This window comes from Ischnura elegans, chromosome 9, assembly GCF_921293095.1.
Source record: "Ischnura elegans chromosome 9, ioIscEleg1.1, whole genome shotgun sequence".
Lineage (NCBI taxonomy): Eukaryota > Metazoa > Arthropoda > Insecta > Odonata > Coenagrionidae > Ischnura > Ischnura elegans.
In genome coordinates, this window is record NC_060254.1 from 77,731,097 (window position 1) to 77,749,202 (window position 18,106).

Consider the following 18,106-nt stretch of genomic DNA (forward strand, 5'->3'; position numbering starts at 1 on the left):
TTCGCAAGCCGCCTCAATGGGCGAGTGGCGAGGGGTGTTATGACACCATCCCTTAAAAAATAAGATGGGATTGCACACACGAAGTTCTGCCTAGTATTTTTTAAAGTCCGTTATTATTTCGGGGGAGAAAGGAATTCCCTTATCTGTTCGTTCGATGAAATATCTCTCTTAACTTTTCGTGTCTGACGGACTTGGAAAATAAAATTGAGTTCTAATATGATGTTCGATGTGTCGCTCTGAAAGATTTTCTGTTCTCATCGATTCTCAAGCAATCTTAGCCTAGCGCGCCGCCTCCGAGTCCCCACCAGCTCTCAGCCTAATTCGTTCAACATCTCTGTATCTCTTTCTGTTCGCTCGTGGCAGATTTTGGGGAATCGTACAGCTTTCCTTAGAATTTTATCAAGTTCACAGAATGCGTCCTTCTGACACATGGCATTGCACTACAACTCTTATCTCTGAAAAAGCATCCTCTTCCAATTGCTATTCATGATTCAATCTCCACGTCGCTCTTCCAGCATTAATTTTTATTAGTAATTAAATGTACTGTTACAATAAGAGTCGACATTTCGATATGTCACTGTACCATTGCACGCGTCGTTCACTCACTCACATCAAAAACGCCTTTATTATTTCCTGACTGTTCCCTTTTCCAACTCGTCCGTAATCGATGGTGCGGTGTGTCTCACTAACATATGCATATATGTTCCCTGTCCATCCACGTCACTCCAAAATTAAAGCAGAGGAAGCCAAGTGTTTTCTTTTGTATACCCCTCGCGAACGAAGTAGGCCAGAAGCAGCAGTGGCAGTCGGTTGTCGAAGTGCCCGCGTCCTTTGTGTCTTTTCGGAGGTAATCACGCTGCTTGGTCCTATCGACTCGAGTGTTTTCCAATTTTCTCCTCTTTAATTAATGCGCGGGTGGCTGATTGATCGGAGGGAAGGGGGACGGTTGATAGACGAGAGGCGAGGGACGTGTACCATAGCAACCGTGAACGTGTAGTGAGGCAGCGGAGAGACGGAGCGGACATCTCCTGGCAGAGTCGAGATTTTATTAAAGTATTCCACCGAATATCTACTGGTTTGCGCGGAGTATTTTTGAAATATTCTTGCTGTCTTCCCTCCACTCACAGTAAAAGCTTACTCCCTTTCGTTTTATCTTAAAATACAACCCTTTTTTTTCCTCTCCCTTTTTTACCCAATATTCTACATTCTAACTCTATTTTCAACATCATCTCCTCCCCGCTAAGTACTCGCTCCAGCCATGCTTTCTGTCCCCTCCACATCTCATCTAGACGATTCCAACTCGTCACCCACAATGGCCAGCACTTCTTTGTTCCACTTCCTATCCGTTCATTTCACCTTTTCCGTTCTTTTCCACGCCCACAGCTCGAGCACCTACAGCCTTCTCTCGTTCTCCTTCCTAAGAGTCCATGTTTCCGCACCGTAATGCGCTACACCCCAGATTAAACTCTTCAATTGCCTTCTTTTTAACTCTAATGTAGCTATCGTCTCATCATCTCCTTCCTGTTCATGGATTCCTCCTTTGATAATGCAATTCTCTTTCTGATGTCCTTACTACTGTATCCGTTTTCCTGGATGTGCTGCCCAAATAGTGAGTTAAATATGGTGGATTGTGAAAGCTGGACGATGTCAGAAGACGCGTTAATCCATCTCGACCATAATTTATTTCGCCTTTTATCATATATCACCTATTCTAACTTAAGTCGCCGTTTTATAATTTCAATTCCATCGTTACGGCCTCCAATGTCTGCAAAAAGATTTTCGACGTTAATTATTAATTTATTAATACATAATATTTTATAATCTATGACTCCTGTAGTGCCATTCCTGCATATTTATCGTGTTTTGACTTTAGCGCAGAATCTGAAACTTATATACTATAAGTGTAAAATAGTAAAGTCACCACTGTAAAATTGTCAAGATTATTTGCTTCAATAAATATTTAATACTGTAAAAGGGGTTAAAGAAGCAAACATTGCGTGCACAGAACGTGGAATATCAAATTCTCAAATTTAAATCAAAGGAGCCGACTCATTTTCTATTTACCTCATCGTTGTAATTTTAATGTTTGTATTTTCTACGATGAGAAAAATATTGTCAAGGGAATTCCGTTTTATCTTTTCATGCCTGTACTTTGTATAATGATTTAACCCTCCATTGGTCCGGTGGGCTTTCGGTACGCTGCTGGTATGGTGGGGTGTTTGGACACCCCATGTGAAAAAAATCGCGTGTAATTTTTACTCTTTCCAATATTCACGTACAATTTCTTACAATAACTCTCCTAGATATCTTGAAGGTGTTTCTACTTTTTATTATATATTTATATTTAAAATTACAAGTATAGGCATATTTTTATTTTTTTCAAAATGCGTCGGTCTTTATTAATAATAGTAGTCCTGAGTATTAATACATACTTATTTGTTTTGTAGAGAATGAAGACTTTTACATTGACTATCATACATTTTTAAAACCGAAGACTGGAAAACCACCAGGTGCCATCGGCGACTATTCTTTGCTGTAATATGTTCCCCTGAAATTTGACGTAAACAAACGCAACACCTCTCGTTTTAGTTGTCAGGTTGGTCGCAAGATGTCGCACTTTGATTCATTTCGATTTGTTGAAACGGTTTGCGCAGGATAAAATTATTCGGGTCTTTTTTTGAGCACACGTTGTATTTTTGCACACAGATAACGGCAATGTATTTAAAAGAGATGTACTTAAACATAAAATTTAAATATATTTGGGAAGATACTCAAAGTATGAGGTTCATAAGTGCAACAATAGCTAAAATATGAGCTAAAATAAAGTCTTTGGGTGTCCAAATCCCCCAACTATCTAATACACGGTTCAATTTCATGACATGAGATAAGGTATTTAATTTATTCATCCAATTGCTCTGTAAATGTAGGCATTAATTTTTATATGATATATTTCTGGTATTAACTGATTAAGCTTGGTCGTTATTGATCTTAATTGGATCATTCTCAATAAGTTTTTCACATTGATAAGAATCATATTTCATGAAATTTATCGCGGCATAAATAACGATGTCAAGCCATTGTTTTGTGGGGAACTCTAAGCAACGAATATTTTTCTTTCGATGATTCAAACAATAGATGCATGATTAGAAGTTCATTCTCATCTATACCGTGAACACGAGTATAGCGTTTCTACATATTGCGATCTGCCATTCAGGCAAAACATCAATCTCCATGGTGATCCGGTCATTTCGTTCGAGATTTCACGATATGAGGATGTATTTGCATGCATCTAAATCCGAAAGTACGCTGCTTTTCCATCTATCCTTACGCTTGAGTGCTCTTGAATGTTGGTTTTTGTTTACGTTGGGAAAGAGCCATTGGTGGAATTCTATTTGTGGAGGCTATTGCATATTTTACGGAGGAAATAGAGGTGCCAGACAGCTGCTTCCGTGCATAGTTGCAATCCCGATAGCAGGAACTATTTCTGGCCTTTTAGGGCAGAAGTCGACCTAGATCAAGCGTTTCTCGTTTGAATGGAGTTTTTGTTTTCGTACAATGAAATGAGGTATTGTTGCTGGAATTGTGTATATAGTGTAATTTCAATCTGTATTCAAATTTATGGGCGTCGAATTCATAAAGTATCCTTAGTCTGGTCGAAGACTTAGGATTCTTTTAATATACAGTAACCTATGTGTGTATGCGATGCATTAACAGATATTTAATGAGTTTCGACCATCCTCATTATTTCAGCATACACATGTTTGTTTTGTCATTTCTTTCTCCATCATCATCTTATACTCTGGAGCATACTTCCTTTTAATTATTTTCTCGCCTCCGCCGGCAACGTAAGTTAAAGAATGATCCCACGAAAACACATGTATGGAGAAAGGACATAGAGAAGGAGTATGTTGAGATTTGGAACCGCGAATTTGCGATTTTACGAGAAAATGATTACTCATATAGTCTCATTAAATAGATCGTTTTTTAAATTAAAAATTACATAAATGAATTTTTAAAGTTATTAATGCATATAAACAAATTTTACTATGCTCACGTATGTTTAAAAATAGAAAAACTACATAGTTCTTCGATGCTAGTTGTGATTAATAAATGTTATATTTCCAATGAGTGCATAACGAGGTTTTGTAAACATATTATCAGACTTTGTTGGTAAATACAGAAGAATCATTCTTAGCGTGTTATTTGTTATGTTAGAATTTAACTATAATTACTCACCAAGTTTCTAAGGTATTCTTTAATTGTTTGATTTGGTTAAACACCTGTTTTGTCTCGGAAAGCTTGCAAAACTATTTGAATGTATAATACATTATGTATTCGTTGAATTCTGGGATAGCCCTGACAATATGACTTAGCGAAACGAAAACGTGATTTTCGTTTAAAACATAACATACTAATCTATTCTGAACAAAACTCCAGAATGAGCTTAGTTTTAACAGTATTGGTCGAGACAGGTAATAAATCAAAGTGAATCTAATATTTTTCCTCCACACTTTATTTTCATAGTTCATTATTTCAGCTCTCAGTGACATAAATTCATCTACGCAGGCGAAAATCGTCACGGGCATGAAGAGGAAAGTAGAGGTTAAAAAGTTACCTTGGAGGAGAGGAGTTAAAGTGGAGTAATGAGAAATTAATTCCACATACTGCCTCACAAGCCGCCTCGATAGATGTGTGGCGGGGGGTGTTAGGACTCGAGGTGATAAATAATAAAAAGGAAATGCTCTTACAAAGTTCCCATTAGCATTCAATTCTATTTTTAAAAATATTTAGGCACCGGTGAGATTCGAACTCACGATCTCATGTTTACTAGACAGGCGCTTTGACCAACTAAGCCACGGCGCCCTCGATTTTGTCGAAGGAGATAAACGTATATTAAAAACAGACGACTGCCAATGAAGGTGATCACGATGAAACTATTTCCTTTAAAAATATCACGAAAGCCTCGCTTTATGAAGTCGCCGTTTATTTTCCGGAGTATTTTCTTTTTTCGTGGCTGATTTTCGGATTTCCATCTTGTTCCCAACTTTTAGTATCAAGTCATCGTAAAGATTTGAAATGATTCCGGATTGTCTCCATCATTTTTATCTGGGCGTCTGGACGCCTTTGCCATCTTCCCCACCATTTTTGCCGGAGCTTCCTCACTATCGTCTCTCTCTCTGGACAACATCCCCTCCTCTCAGGAGGTTCAGATATGATCTTCCCCCTCCCTGGCTACACAGATACAGGAATGAATACTCATTTACAATTCATGTGCATGAGGTTTTCTTTTTCACCTTTTTATAGTTTGTCCGCTGTCGTGAAGTGCGCGTTCCATTTCCTGGCCGACCGCACACGAGATGGGCCATTTATCCCCATTTGCCCGGCATTACTCTACCAGGGCGCGAATTCGTTCTTGTTTTGTTTTACAGCCTTTCGCCTTTTTTTATAATTTCCCTCCGAGCGAATTACGTCCTCAGCTTATATTTGGAGGCTACTGCCGACCTTCATTCTATCGAGGATGCCTTTTAAGCCGTCTTTCTTGTTTTGGTTTGCGCATTTGAAGCTATTCTTTCCTCCTAGCTATAATAATATTCTAATAGTAATTCTAATAATTCTATTTTTGCATACTCCTCCCTCAATTTCTATCCCTGACTTTCTAATGGCGGGGGCGGGTATGTAATTTCCTTTTTTTTTAACTTAATAAAACACAGTGCGTGAATAAAAATTTATTTCTTTTCTTCTTGTCTTGACCTCGTTTAATTCATGGTAAAATAGTTCTCGGAGAATAGGTGAAATGTATGTGATGCAAAAAAGTTTTAGCCAACGTTTCAGTATATAAACAGATACGTTTCAGTTTGGAAACTGAAACGTTGTCTAAAACCTTTTCGCATCACATACATTTGACCTATACTCCAAGAACTATTTTACCATGCTGATTTGTAAATGAAAAACTTTGCTGTCCCCCCCCCTCCTACGCGAAGCGCAACAATGTAGCGCTCTACAGACATCTCCTCTCCACCCCTTTCCCCTCCCCACCCCTTCCACTCTTTCCCCCCCTTTTTGGTATATAACCCACAGCAACGCTACTTGTACTGCTAGTCCTATGAATATGATATAGTGTATCGAAACTAGTCAGGAAAATAAAGTTCCAAATTGTAGAAACAGCAAAGTTTTTCATTTACAAATCAGTAAGATGGATTTCTACAACGTGAAGGCCTCTACTATTCAGTGCATATTTTACCATGGATAAAAATTTATAAACTTCTTCTTTTCATAACTTAGGCACAATTTTAAAGTCCAGTTTCACACAGTTTTAAGGAACGAATCAGGTGGATGACCTTTCACATTCTCTTTGAAGAAAACCGATTTCTCACTAAGAAAACCGATTTCTGGTATTTATCATGGTGATTGTCGGCATAACCAGCCGCAAAGTTCAGTTTCATAATGCGTTGGAACAGTAGGTAATGTGCGTGCGATTGTCGCGGAGGCCATTTTTACGAGAGGATGTTCTGTGTTTGCAACCCAGCGTGCCATTCAAAATCTCTGATAAAGCGCATCATGGCCGCTAAACTTTGTACAAACTTTACAGTCACGACTATTTTGAACTAGACCACTAGCGCTTTGCTACGACATAGACCGACTGATTGGCACGCATTTTAAAAAGGCAAGTTATGCTGCCGCACTCCGCGACCCCTGCTACGCTAGCATCTGAGATTACAGCAAAACCAGCAAGAAAATCATAACGGAAGGGCTTTCATTAGACACCCTTAATTTATTGAAACACAAAAAAGTAATGTTTTTCTTGTAACATGCCCACCTCCTGCGAAGTTTAAAGATATATAGGCCCCAATTATTGATTATCATTATAGCGTGAATATTTGTGGAATCAACACCCTATGCTTAATCATTTATGCAAATATAGATGTGAAGCTGAATTAGACATTTGTAGAAAATCATTGTACTCTGTTATTTATCAAAAATTAAATAATGAGCGTGATTAATTTAAATTTTTTGCCATTGAAATAAGCAAAAACATTTTCTGTACCTCAAATTCATTTGTTTATTCAAAGAATTATCACTAAATAATAAATAAAACGATAAGCATGAAGTAGAAATAAAATTTTTCGAGCGCAGGAAAACTGCGGCAGATGACGCCATTGGTGAGTTTTGAGTAGAAGCCGCGTAATTTTTCGAAGTCATCATATTTTTTAGTGCGAGGGAAAAAACTGAAATTTCGTGATTCAACTTACAGGCTTTCATCCGAGGTCGTATCTAATTTACTCCTTTCAGATGGAAAATATAATGCAAGTAGACCAAGCTCATAACTCGAGAGCAATGAAAACATTATTTTATATTGCATTAGCCTCCACGCCCTTTTTCCACGGCGCGCTGCGGTCGGCGCTGTTTTCCCAGGCAAGAACTTAATATGCGAAACAATCACGGACTCAGGAAATAAAAATCATCGAAGCCAAGTTAAGCGCGCTAATGGGTTGATTTTTTTCTTCGTTGCCTAATGAGAGCAGTATAATATTTTACCAGAAGTTTATCAATTTAGATTATTCTTTCATATAAGCTATGGGCATCGTTGTACTTCAAGGCCAATTACTGCTAATTGCTTAGAAAAAACTGACTGGTTAATTCGGGAATTTCTTCGAATTGAGTGCGTATTTTCTTTAGATAATAAATGCAACGTTATCCTGAACCTCGCGAACAATCTTCTATATTATTACTACTGTATAGATACCTTTTTCTCAACTTATACGCAACCAAACTCTACAAATGAGGTACCAAAATGCAAAGAATTTATCAGAGAACATGCGACGGCATATCTTACTTCCTAAATATTGCTATTGTTTCCTAAAATTGGTTTTTAAATAATAATAAAACGGTAAATATTCCTGACGTTAACGGCGCACAAACTGATACATTTGTACATTTGCAACAATATCTCGCATTCTTTAAATAACTTTTATCAAAATGCGGCTGATTCCACATTCAAGTCTCCTGCTGATACAGAAGTATGAGTCATCATGTGCTTTTAACAGAGGATAGTGTAACTACTTCCAATTTTGTGTTTAAAGTGGTCCTCTGACCTTAATTTGTACATGAACATTCCTATTAAATTTGTACATAAGACCCTGCCTTTTTTTCTACCTTTTTAAATTAGAAACGTGCCTATCCCTCTGTGGACCTGCATTGAAAAGAGCGGGGGAAGCCCGCTAGGAGTGGGCACATCACGCTCGTATTTGTTAATATCATTGAATAAATTCAGATAAGTTTCTATTTGCCTTTAAAAACTCTCATAAGTCATCGGGAGAATTTATATTTTCATTTTGATGTATATTTACGTAACACGTAAAAGCTAATTTCTTGTTTATCCTCCGCAATCTTTACTTGCGTTCTCCCTCATAATCAAAGGAGGGAAGTCGTTGTATTTCTATATCTCGAAGCTATGCATAGGAATAATCAATAGTTATCCGAGCGCCTTCCCTTCAAACGATTGATGAGCATACCTCAAGTTTTATCAGAATATTCGGGAAATCAATATTTCTTGAAAAGAAAATAATTTCTTTACAAATCATCCGTATTTTAGTTCATTTTTTTCTCATTTTATTTGAGCGCTTGAATATTAACCGCCCTTCAATCGCAACTTAATTACTTGAAAACATAAATAAAATGTTATTTCAGCATGAAAATAATAATCACAACTTTTTATAAATACATTTTCGCTATGAAATTTTGTTGAACAAAATATACTTATCTGGGACATTTTTATCGCTTTGATAATAAATTATACCTCGAGTTGTGATTTAACGAATGAACATTCCAAAATGCATAAAAGAAAATATCATAATTTAAAATTAGCATTGAAATACCCGTTAAAACATATTTTTTCACTGAAATGAATCGTATCAACCCGAAATGTGAGCTTAAAAGTTTATATAACCTAAAATCTTAACTCCGCGACATTTATATGTATTCAAAGTGATAAGCATATTTTATAATAAGAGAAGTCATATAAAGATCCCCACGTAGAAGAAAGATATCACGTATATTCTTTCATCATCATCAGTAGTCAACAATCCTGAAATTGGTTTGGCAACATCATCCGTACAAAACCTAATATAGCAGTCTTTAAACACTCATACCATTATAACGCCCCAAAAAGTTATTAAACCCCGAAGGAAATAACAGAAATTTGGTATAAAACCATCCTTCTCAACTAATTGAGAGTCTGGCTGTTTTTTCAGGAAAATATTGAAAGCGGTTTAAAACTCTTGACTGGAGATTGATGGGAGAGGTAATTTAATGATTCACAATCCTTTTGTCATAATAATTACTATGTTGTAGTCATTGTTCTCTGATTTTGATATTTATTGTTGCGATGAAGACATTTTTGTGCTGAAACTTGCCTTGATTCTTCGGTATTTTTGTTTGTCAGTGCTGCTACAAGTATTGAATGGAAAACCCAGCAAAAGAGTGCTCTTCTGGGATGCCTGATTTCATTCTATTTTAGCTGATATTGTATGCTATGAGCCATATAAATTAATGAAATTAATTCAAGTATTATTATTAGTTATTCGAACAGTTAATACTGTTTCATTTATCATTAAGGTTACTACAGGATATTACTAACGTTTGGGCACTTGCTTTTCGTTTGAATGAGTTGCTGTTTTTTTAAAAACTAGCCGATTTGGTCATATATCTGTATCCCTCTCGAAAAGTTTTGTAAATTGCCTAATACTAAATACCCTGGTTTTCGTTGCCTTTCATTAAGGCCTTCACTACTAGTGCAGTTTTTTGCCACCTATTTCACATTTATGGAAAAGTTTCATCACACCTCACACTAAACTATAATATTAATGAGATAACTTCTTACTGTTCTCGATTTGAACGCTTATTTCGCTTCATTACTAAGGCAGAGATTTTCTCAGGTTTGGTACTGGGTAAGGTCGTTTATGGCCGAGGTTTCGATGAGAGATTCCCTCATTGACTGTCCGTCTTAGCCCTGATGACAATGAGGGAGTTTTTCATCGAATATTTGGACTTAAAAAACCTTACACGGTGCCAAGCCCGAGTAGGTTATATTAATATTATTCATTGGGAAATCCAACGATCATTTATCGGGAATGATTTTATTGCTACTGCAAACACTGAATCTCCCTCAATTATAAAAATAAATTGAATCACATATGTACTATTAATACAAAAAAATGGAAAGCAGGGGCAAAAAAGACGGGTAATACCTGAAGAAATCGAAGTAGGTCTGAAGCATTTTCCATGCATGTTTATATCTGTTGGTCGGACAACGTGCCTTGGGGAGAGATCGCATTCGGACTGTGGGAGATGACCAGATCCGTGTGCGCGCATTTTAATACTGTTTCATTCATCAGTAAGGGTACCTCAGGATCTTACTAACATTTGGACACTCGCTTGCCATTTGAATGAGTTGCAATTTGTTTTTAAAAACTAGCCGATTAGGTCATATATCTCTATCCCTCACGAAAAATTTTGTAAAATGTCTTATGCTAAATACCCTGATTTGTGTTGCCTTGCATTAAGGCCTTTATTGATAGCGCAGTTTGTTACCGTCTATTTACTTACCTATAATGGAAACGTTTCATCGCACCTTACGCGAAACAAAAATATTAATGAGATAACTTCTTACTGTTCTTGATTTGAAAAATTATTTTGGCTCCATTATTGTGGCAGAGATCTTTTCGAGTTCCGCACTGTTTACGGCCGAAGTTTCGATGAGAAGTTCCTTCATCGGTAGTTAGTGTTAGCCCTGATGACGATGAGGGAGTTTCTTATCGAGTCGTTGGCCTTAAACAGACTTACCTGGTGCCAAGCTCGAGAATGTTATATCAATATTATTCATTGGGAAAGCCATCGATCTTTTATCGGGAATAATTTTTATTGTTAGTGCAAACACTAACCCTTTCTTAGTTATGAAAATAAAATAAATCAAGTCATACTAGTAATATAAAAAATGGAAAGCAGGACCAAAATGGACGAGTAATGCTTTGAATAAATCGAAGTAGGCCTGAGGCGTTTTCCATGCATGTTTATTGCTGTGGGTTAGACAGCGTACCTTGGGGAGAGATCGCATTTGGACCGCGGGAGATGACCAGATCCGTGTATCTCAGTGCGCGCGTTTTAAAGTTCCGGGAGAAGCCGTTGCGTGACAGCCGTGCTATTCTCAATCCCCGGGCATAAATCGTGAAGCGAACGGTTTCATTCCATCCCCTCGAGTTCCCTCGTCCGAAGCGAAGCCCCCACGACCAAAGAGAGGGAGATAGCCTCCTCCCCACAGCAGCGTTACACGTTTCTAAAACCTCCCGTGAATTTCGGATGGCCTCGGGCAACGTATCCCGGTCAACCGCGACATGTCGCTACGCCAGAAAGCTTAAGTGGCAATTACCGCGTGCTAATTGTGTATCGCTCCGGATGCGCCCGCGGCCGTCTCCAAATGGGATTAACAATCTAGCGAAATAATTGTAATGGAGGGGTAAAAAAAAATCGACCCATTTCTGGATCCTTACAGCAGTGGCCACGGTAGAGAACGAAATACGTCCAACAACTAACTGCCTTTTACTCCATAAATCTCCTACTCATTCCGATTCCTCTTGTGGAAGGAAGCCCTGTGCTTTAGGGAGACCGACCTTTACCAGGGAAGACGCAAGGTCATTATACGCCTTGGTGCGTTTGGTGCAAACGGCAGGATTAATTTTAGGATGGATTCAGAGAGTAGGTAAGGATAGCCTCTGGCGTCGGAATTGCGCTTGCTTTGGTAAAGTGTTGTGGAGGTCTCCTTGTAACCTCCACAGTCCACATACGACGGATTGTGGTACTGACAGGCAACTTATTGTTGTTATCAATTCTGGTTCACACGCGTATGATCCAAGTTTGATGGAATTGTGTACAATTAATGGGGTGAAAGATGAAACTTAATAAACGTTTACATAACAACAGGAGCAATAACTTGTGGCCATTCGCATCCGTTCAAATGTTGGCTCAGTTATCGTTATTGCCTTCAAAACTTGGTGGCATTGTATATTTTCTTTTAGATTTCCACTCTCAAATTCAACTTCTTTCGCTTGCTGAATTTTCAATAGCTCTCTCCTAATCTGGGTTATCGTCTTGATTTCTCCCGAGTTAAAAATTCGTTCAGAAGTATTTTTACATGATTTATTTATTTTAAAGGATGATATGCAATGCCCATAGCAATTGTACCTCAATAGGATGAAGGCTAAGGGAAACTTATGAGTAGGCCAAGAGCCAAGAGGTTCAGTTGAAGGTATGAGAGCGTGCGTAATCCTGATCCGCGAGAGAATCGCGAATCCAATTTTCGGGTTTGCAGGTCGTTATGAGGGATGGAATCAAAATATACGGGCTTAAATGCAGTGAGAGTAACGAACACGGGAGGCGTGGTTGGTTCATGGTTATAAAAAATGGAAATACCTTTTCGCTCGGAAGCGAAAGCCGGAACGAGTGTGGGCAGAAAGATGAACTAAAAGCGGGCATGAAAATAATTGAGGGAGGAAGGGGGCCGGTATTCAGGGGGGGGGGGGCGGCGTAGGGAAGCGCGGTTGTTGTACTCTGAGGGTAGCTCCCCCGAACCTTTGCGAGGTTATGAATCGTGTGATTCAGGCCCTATGTTCATATTCGGACACGCATGACACACGTTTTAACGATATAACCGTGGTATGAACACCCATTTTTTCCATGTGTTGAAAAAATGCTTCTTCTATAATTTTACGTATCACAGCGATTAAATGCAATGTAAATATCACTTTACACTCTGTTTTATTCTCAATCCTATTTTTTACATCCACTTCAAGATGGCTCTCTCCTTAACAATTCATTATTTATCTTTTATCGCCATAGCATCGTCTCAAACAAAGAAATTAAAGAAATAAAAATAATAACAAACATGCTCAAAAATAAACAAAACAAACAACAAATGAACTTAAAAACATAAAATAAACTAAACATATACAAAAGTGATATTGGTCATAAAGACATATGCATCAAACTTTTGACATTGAATCCCAGGAAAAACTAAAGATGACTTGTGTAGCTGAGCATTGTGAATACACAGGCAGTCATAAGTGCGCTCCTTTCAGACTAGCCTGTGCAAATTTTTTGTATTCCTAGGAACCTGTTACTATTACGAATAGTGATAGCAGGGATTTTCTACTAAGACTTACCGTCAAGACCGAAACTTGCTCGGAAAGAAAGTACATTTTTGGGTCTATGCCTGATTTGCGGGGCCGCTGGACCACTATGCGGCGTAGTACTCTGTATTACCTCACGTTGTAGCACTTGAGAGTAAGAATTCTCTTACTCATATGCGATTATTGCATTAAACTTAAAGTTTGGATCACGATCAATGTAAATGAATGCTTGTTGTGATTCAGTTTCATTTTATATCTCTATAGAAAAAAATTAGAATGCATAGGAATATAATGCTCTTGTCCTTTCATTTTCATTTTTCCCTTCTTTAAATTACGCGTAAAGAGTTTTGTTCTCTGTTATTGTTATTTTTTGGAATTTGTTGATAGCTGTTGATTATGAAATTTGTGTCAAAGTTCGTGAAGTCTTTCTATGAAAAAATGCACTACTTCAAATAAAAATAAAATGAGACTGTTCAAATAAAAATGCCATTTTTGTACAACTCCTTTAAGACGCATAGACAGCATATATATTTGTGGAATCTTTAATGTTTATGTAGTTACTGCCTTTAAATTAGGCCTGAATGTAAAGAACTGCAGGTTTTCCTACATCTATTCCTAGATCTACATTCATCTATTGACGCAGTTATCACTAGTACCTCCAAAACTTGGTGGCGTCAGATACTTGATTTTAAATATTAATTCCCAATTTCACCCGCCCTCGCTTGCTGAGTATGCAGAAGTTCTCTCTATATCTGAGGTATCATATTGATTTCTCGCTTGAATAAAATTCATCTAGGAGTTATTTTTATGTAATTTATTAATATAAAAATAGCTCCTGAACGAAATGCAATGTGGCCGCACGTGTGGCAATATTACCATCTGTCACATCACATCTTTTATATACACTTTAGTACGTACATAACTATGTTAAAATTCATGCTCGTGTGAAGTCACTTCCTTTCATTGGCCGTGGGCCGAAAATTTCCATAGAGAGAGAGAGAGAGAGAGAGAGAGAGAGAGAGAGAGAGAGAGAGAGGGAGAGAGAGAGATAGGCAAAGGGAAAGTAGCAACCGGAGAAAAATTAATTTATTTTTTCCCCATTTTCGTTCTTTTTTTTCTCGGCGCGATAAGTGGCCCTGTGGGCTGAGGTCGCCTCCGGAATTTTGTTTGCCATCGTCCGAGGCATGGAGGGTGGTAGGGGGTGAGTGGGAAATATTTTTTTGTGAGGAATTTTTAGGTGGGCGCAGTAGTGGAGTTATCATCCCCCCTTCCTTCATTTCTTCATCCCCTCCCTCTCTCTCAACAGCCAACGACGAGGTTTTGCTCATCCAACCAATACCCCCACTCGTTTCCCGATTTCCAGAATGCCTCGCGCGGTAAAGGTGGGATAAAAAAATATCGGCTCATTTTGATGAATGGATTCACATGATTTGGTTCATCGTTATGATTCGATTCTCCAAATTTTCGTCGTAAACCAAGCTATGGCAAGTAACTATTTTTTTAAACTGATTGTTGACGAGTTGACTTTGCGGAAGTCCATAGATACTGATAATTGAAACAGCAATAGTATTTTTCCTCGCATTTTTATTATTTGCGAACGGTTTCAATGCTTACGCATCATTATCAATAGCTGTCTAGCCTAAGGAGTCTCAAGCCTGGTATTTATATTGAGGGTAGGTGTAGGTGGGGTGAAATATAGTAGCAGGAATGGGGGAAGGGTTGAGGTTGGTTACTCGTTTGCGGGATGTCTATTCAGGGTCATCGGAAAAGGTTTTGAAGGGAGAAGGAGGAACTATCGCGTTAAGGAAAGGCGAGGTAATCGTCGGTACCACCTCATTGACAAGACATTCACCGAACAACTTCGAATATACACCTATTTCAAAATGTTATACAAAATCCAGTTTTTTACCTTTTTCAAATGCATGTAAAAGTTTTAGGTTAAAATCGGATGTACTATCACAGGTATACAAATGTTTTGCTAACATAGATTTTTCAATATAAGTACCAGGCTTGCTGCTCCTTAGGCTAGACAGCTCTTGATAATGATGCGTAAGCATTGAAACCAGTCGAGAAAGAATAAATAAGTGTGGAAAAATACAACTACTGTTTCAATTATCAGTAACTATTTTTTGTTTTGAGCCTAGTCCTTCGAAAGTTGACGAATGCATTGTGTGAATCGCAGGTCGTTGAATGATTCTGAGAAACTTTGAAGCACTGGATTTCCAGAATTGAAACGGATATCTCAACGCATATATTTTTTCCAATGGTTAACCAAATATTTCATTTCATATTTTGAATTATTTTCAGCATGATTATCCTCTTCAAATTCCCTAACTTTCTTTTAATGCCTACTCCTCTGATCTTTATTATAATTATAACTTAAAAAATGAATACTCCGCAAAAAAAATATTCTCAAACAGTCTAATAGTTCAAGCTGTGACGGTGGTCAGGAAAGACTGGAAGTTAATGTAATCTTAGCTGTATATTTAATTGATTTTGGGCAATTGAAGAAACAGTGGAATCTGGTTATTTGTCCCACCGTATAAGTGGCAGTAACCTTCACAGATAAAATCTGGGCCAGGGTTCGAGAAGAATCAAATTGAGGAATTGGGTACATTTTCTGTCTTTTTGGACGAAAAACCATTGAAACGGGGAGATGTGTTTTTCCAGTACTTATGCGAAGATATACTAATTTTTTTGACGCTAGAAACCAATTTTGTGAATATATTCTCCCTCTTCATCGAGCTAAAAAGGAGAACAAACCATTATTTCATCGTTTTTTGTAACTTTTCGTAATTAAAAGCCAAACGCTCCCACATAAAGAAGCTGATAGAAAAATGCGTATATTTTTACTTAAATGCTGATTTTCGATATGCATGCTGATAGCTTTTTTGTTTTGCGTAAGTTAGTTTAACTTATAGATCAAAGAACAATTAATTTTGATTCTCTTATAGCCTTCTTTGTTTTTTACACATTAACTCTTGAGGTATTGGTCGTTCATAAACAATACTAATGTGAAGACTTTTACAAAATTTATTTAACATTTTTAAGGCTTTATATGGAAAGATGAGAGGTAGAATGAATGAAAAAGTCGCCAAGTATTAAAATTTAATAGTGCAGTGCAAAAAAATCCAATAAAGCATTTTAAAATATTGATTGTTTATTTTTTTGGCATAGCAACTGTGCACTAATCTTGCAATTAGTAATATACACACTTTTGATTCCGATATAACTAACATTTTAGTTATATTACAGGTATATTACAAATCTGTTGAGGGTATTCTGTAATTAGGTACAGAATGCAATATATTTTTTAATATTTAAAATATTGTTTATACATGTCAACACATAAGTTTTTAAATCTATTAAAAATGTTGTATATTATTTTTCACTATAAAATAAATTTTTAATACCTGACCACTTTTTCATTTATCTTTCAATGTAATTAGCTGCAAAATTAATTTCTAAAATGTCGAAAACCTTGTTTTTCGCATTATATATACCTCGAGAGTTCGTATTGAAATATAAAAAAGAGGCTAAGGACAATAAAAATATATAGTCTTCTTTGCTACATTTCTACGTCTATTTTAATTATCTAAGCCCATAGCCCAAGCTATGCGCAATGTACCATATGGTTCAATTCTATCGGTTCGTGTCCATGAATTGTTCATTTTGTACTAATCGTTCATGAGCGACACAGCGCCAATCTCCTCGTCGTTGCGAGTCGGAGTTCTGCCATTCGAGGCGTGAGAATTTCGCCGAACTGATATCGCTCTCTCTCCCTTCTAATTTCGCCGTTGGGGAGAGGCGAAAAAAAAGAAGGCCGAAATGCACCTTGATGCATGATCTCACTCGCTACGTTTTTTTATATTTTCGTATTTCTCTCTCGCACGCAGCGAAAAACGAACCATTTCCCGTTGGCAAATATCTTCCGATTGGAAGCGCCTCTCACACGCTAGGCCGCTTGAGTTATTGGCAACATTTCCTCCTAAAGGTTGTTTTCGCCATTTCGAATGGGATTCTATTCAGTTTTTTTCCTGCAAGTTTTTACGTGAAATGATCGTTCACGTAGTAGGGGATCCTTACCTTCGCTATTCTATCTTCGTTTTTTATCGTTTCACGAACATGGCTACATTTCAAATTTCTTTTTAGCGGTGATCATGAAGTGGAATTTGTTTCTACGTTTCATTGATGTGAAATGATTGATCTACAACAAAATATAAATGGTGTTTTAGTGCGTGGGATGAAAACGGGGTTGTTCACTCAGCTCCGAAATCACAATATAATGAGATTAATCGGTAAATTGAAGTAAAATATAAGTTACTTAGAACAAAAAAGTTTTCCTTATCCAGACATTTTCTCATACCTTAAACATGAGAAATTGCAGAAGTTTCTGCATGAGTTGGGGACGTCATCAGAGTTCTGTATCATTAAGTCTTTCAGGCTTTCACAATTAATCGTAATAATAATCATAATATATAGAGAAATTACGCACGAATTGTAAAATTAACTACTTTTATTTACTTAATAAATGAACCACTAGCTGAAGAAAGGCCTCATGTTGAATATCGCTAACTTCACAGGGGAGAGAAAAAATCTAATAAACCCATATAGACTACATGTATAGTTTTTAAATATTTTTGTATAATATGACAGGGCATTTATAACTTACATATGCTAATAAAATAAGAAAATATTCAAGGAGAGTTGGTTGGAGATTTTTTTATTACCTTTACTTGAAAAATGAATTTTATGCAAATTTAGAAAAGTTTCATCATCATCATCATTAGCCAAAAATCTCCATTCCTCTCTCCCATCCGCTAGCCTTTTCATATTGACTTACATCTCCTCTCTTGTACACCCTGTATAACCTATCCTATGTAACTAATTTGGACAGTCCCTTGCCCTTCTTCCATTCCACCTGT

At 37.2% G+C, this 18,106-nt stretch overlaps 1 protein-coding gene and 1 non-coding gene across 2 annotated transcripts in view; one reads left to right on the forward strand and one right to left on the reverse strand.

Annotated features, from left to right (window-relative positions):
• Positions 1–18,106, forward strand: part of LOC124164966 — a 167,103-nt gene that overhangs the window by 131,956 nt on the left and 17,041 nt on the right. The gene's annotated exons all lie outside the window — the stretch shown is intronic.
• Positions 4,790–4,863, reverse strand: Trnat-agu. Its single transcript has one exon. It is a non-coding gene; the product is annotated as a tRNA-Thr (tRNA).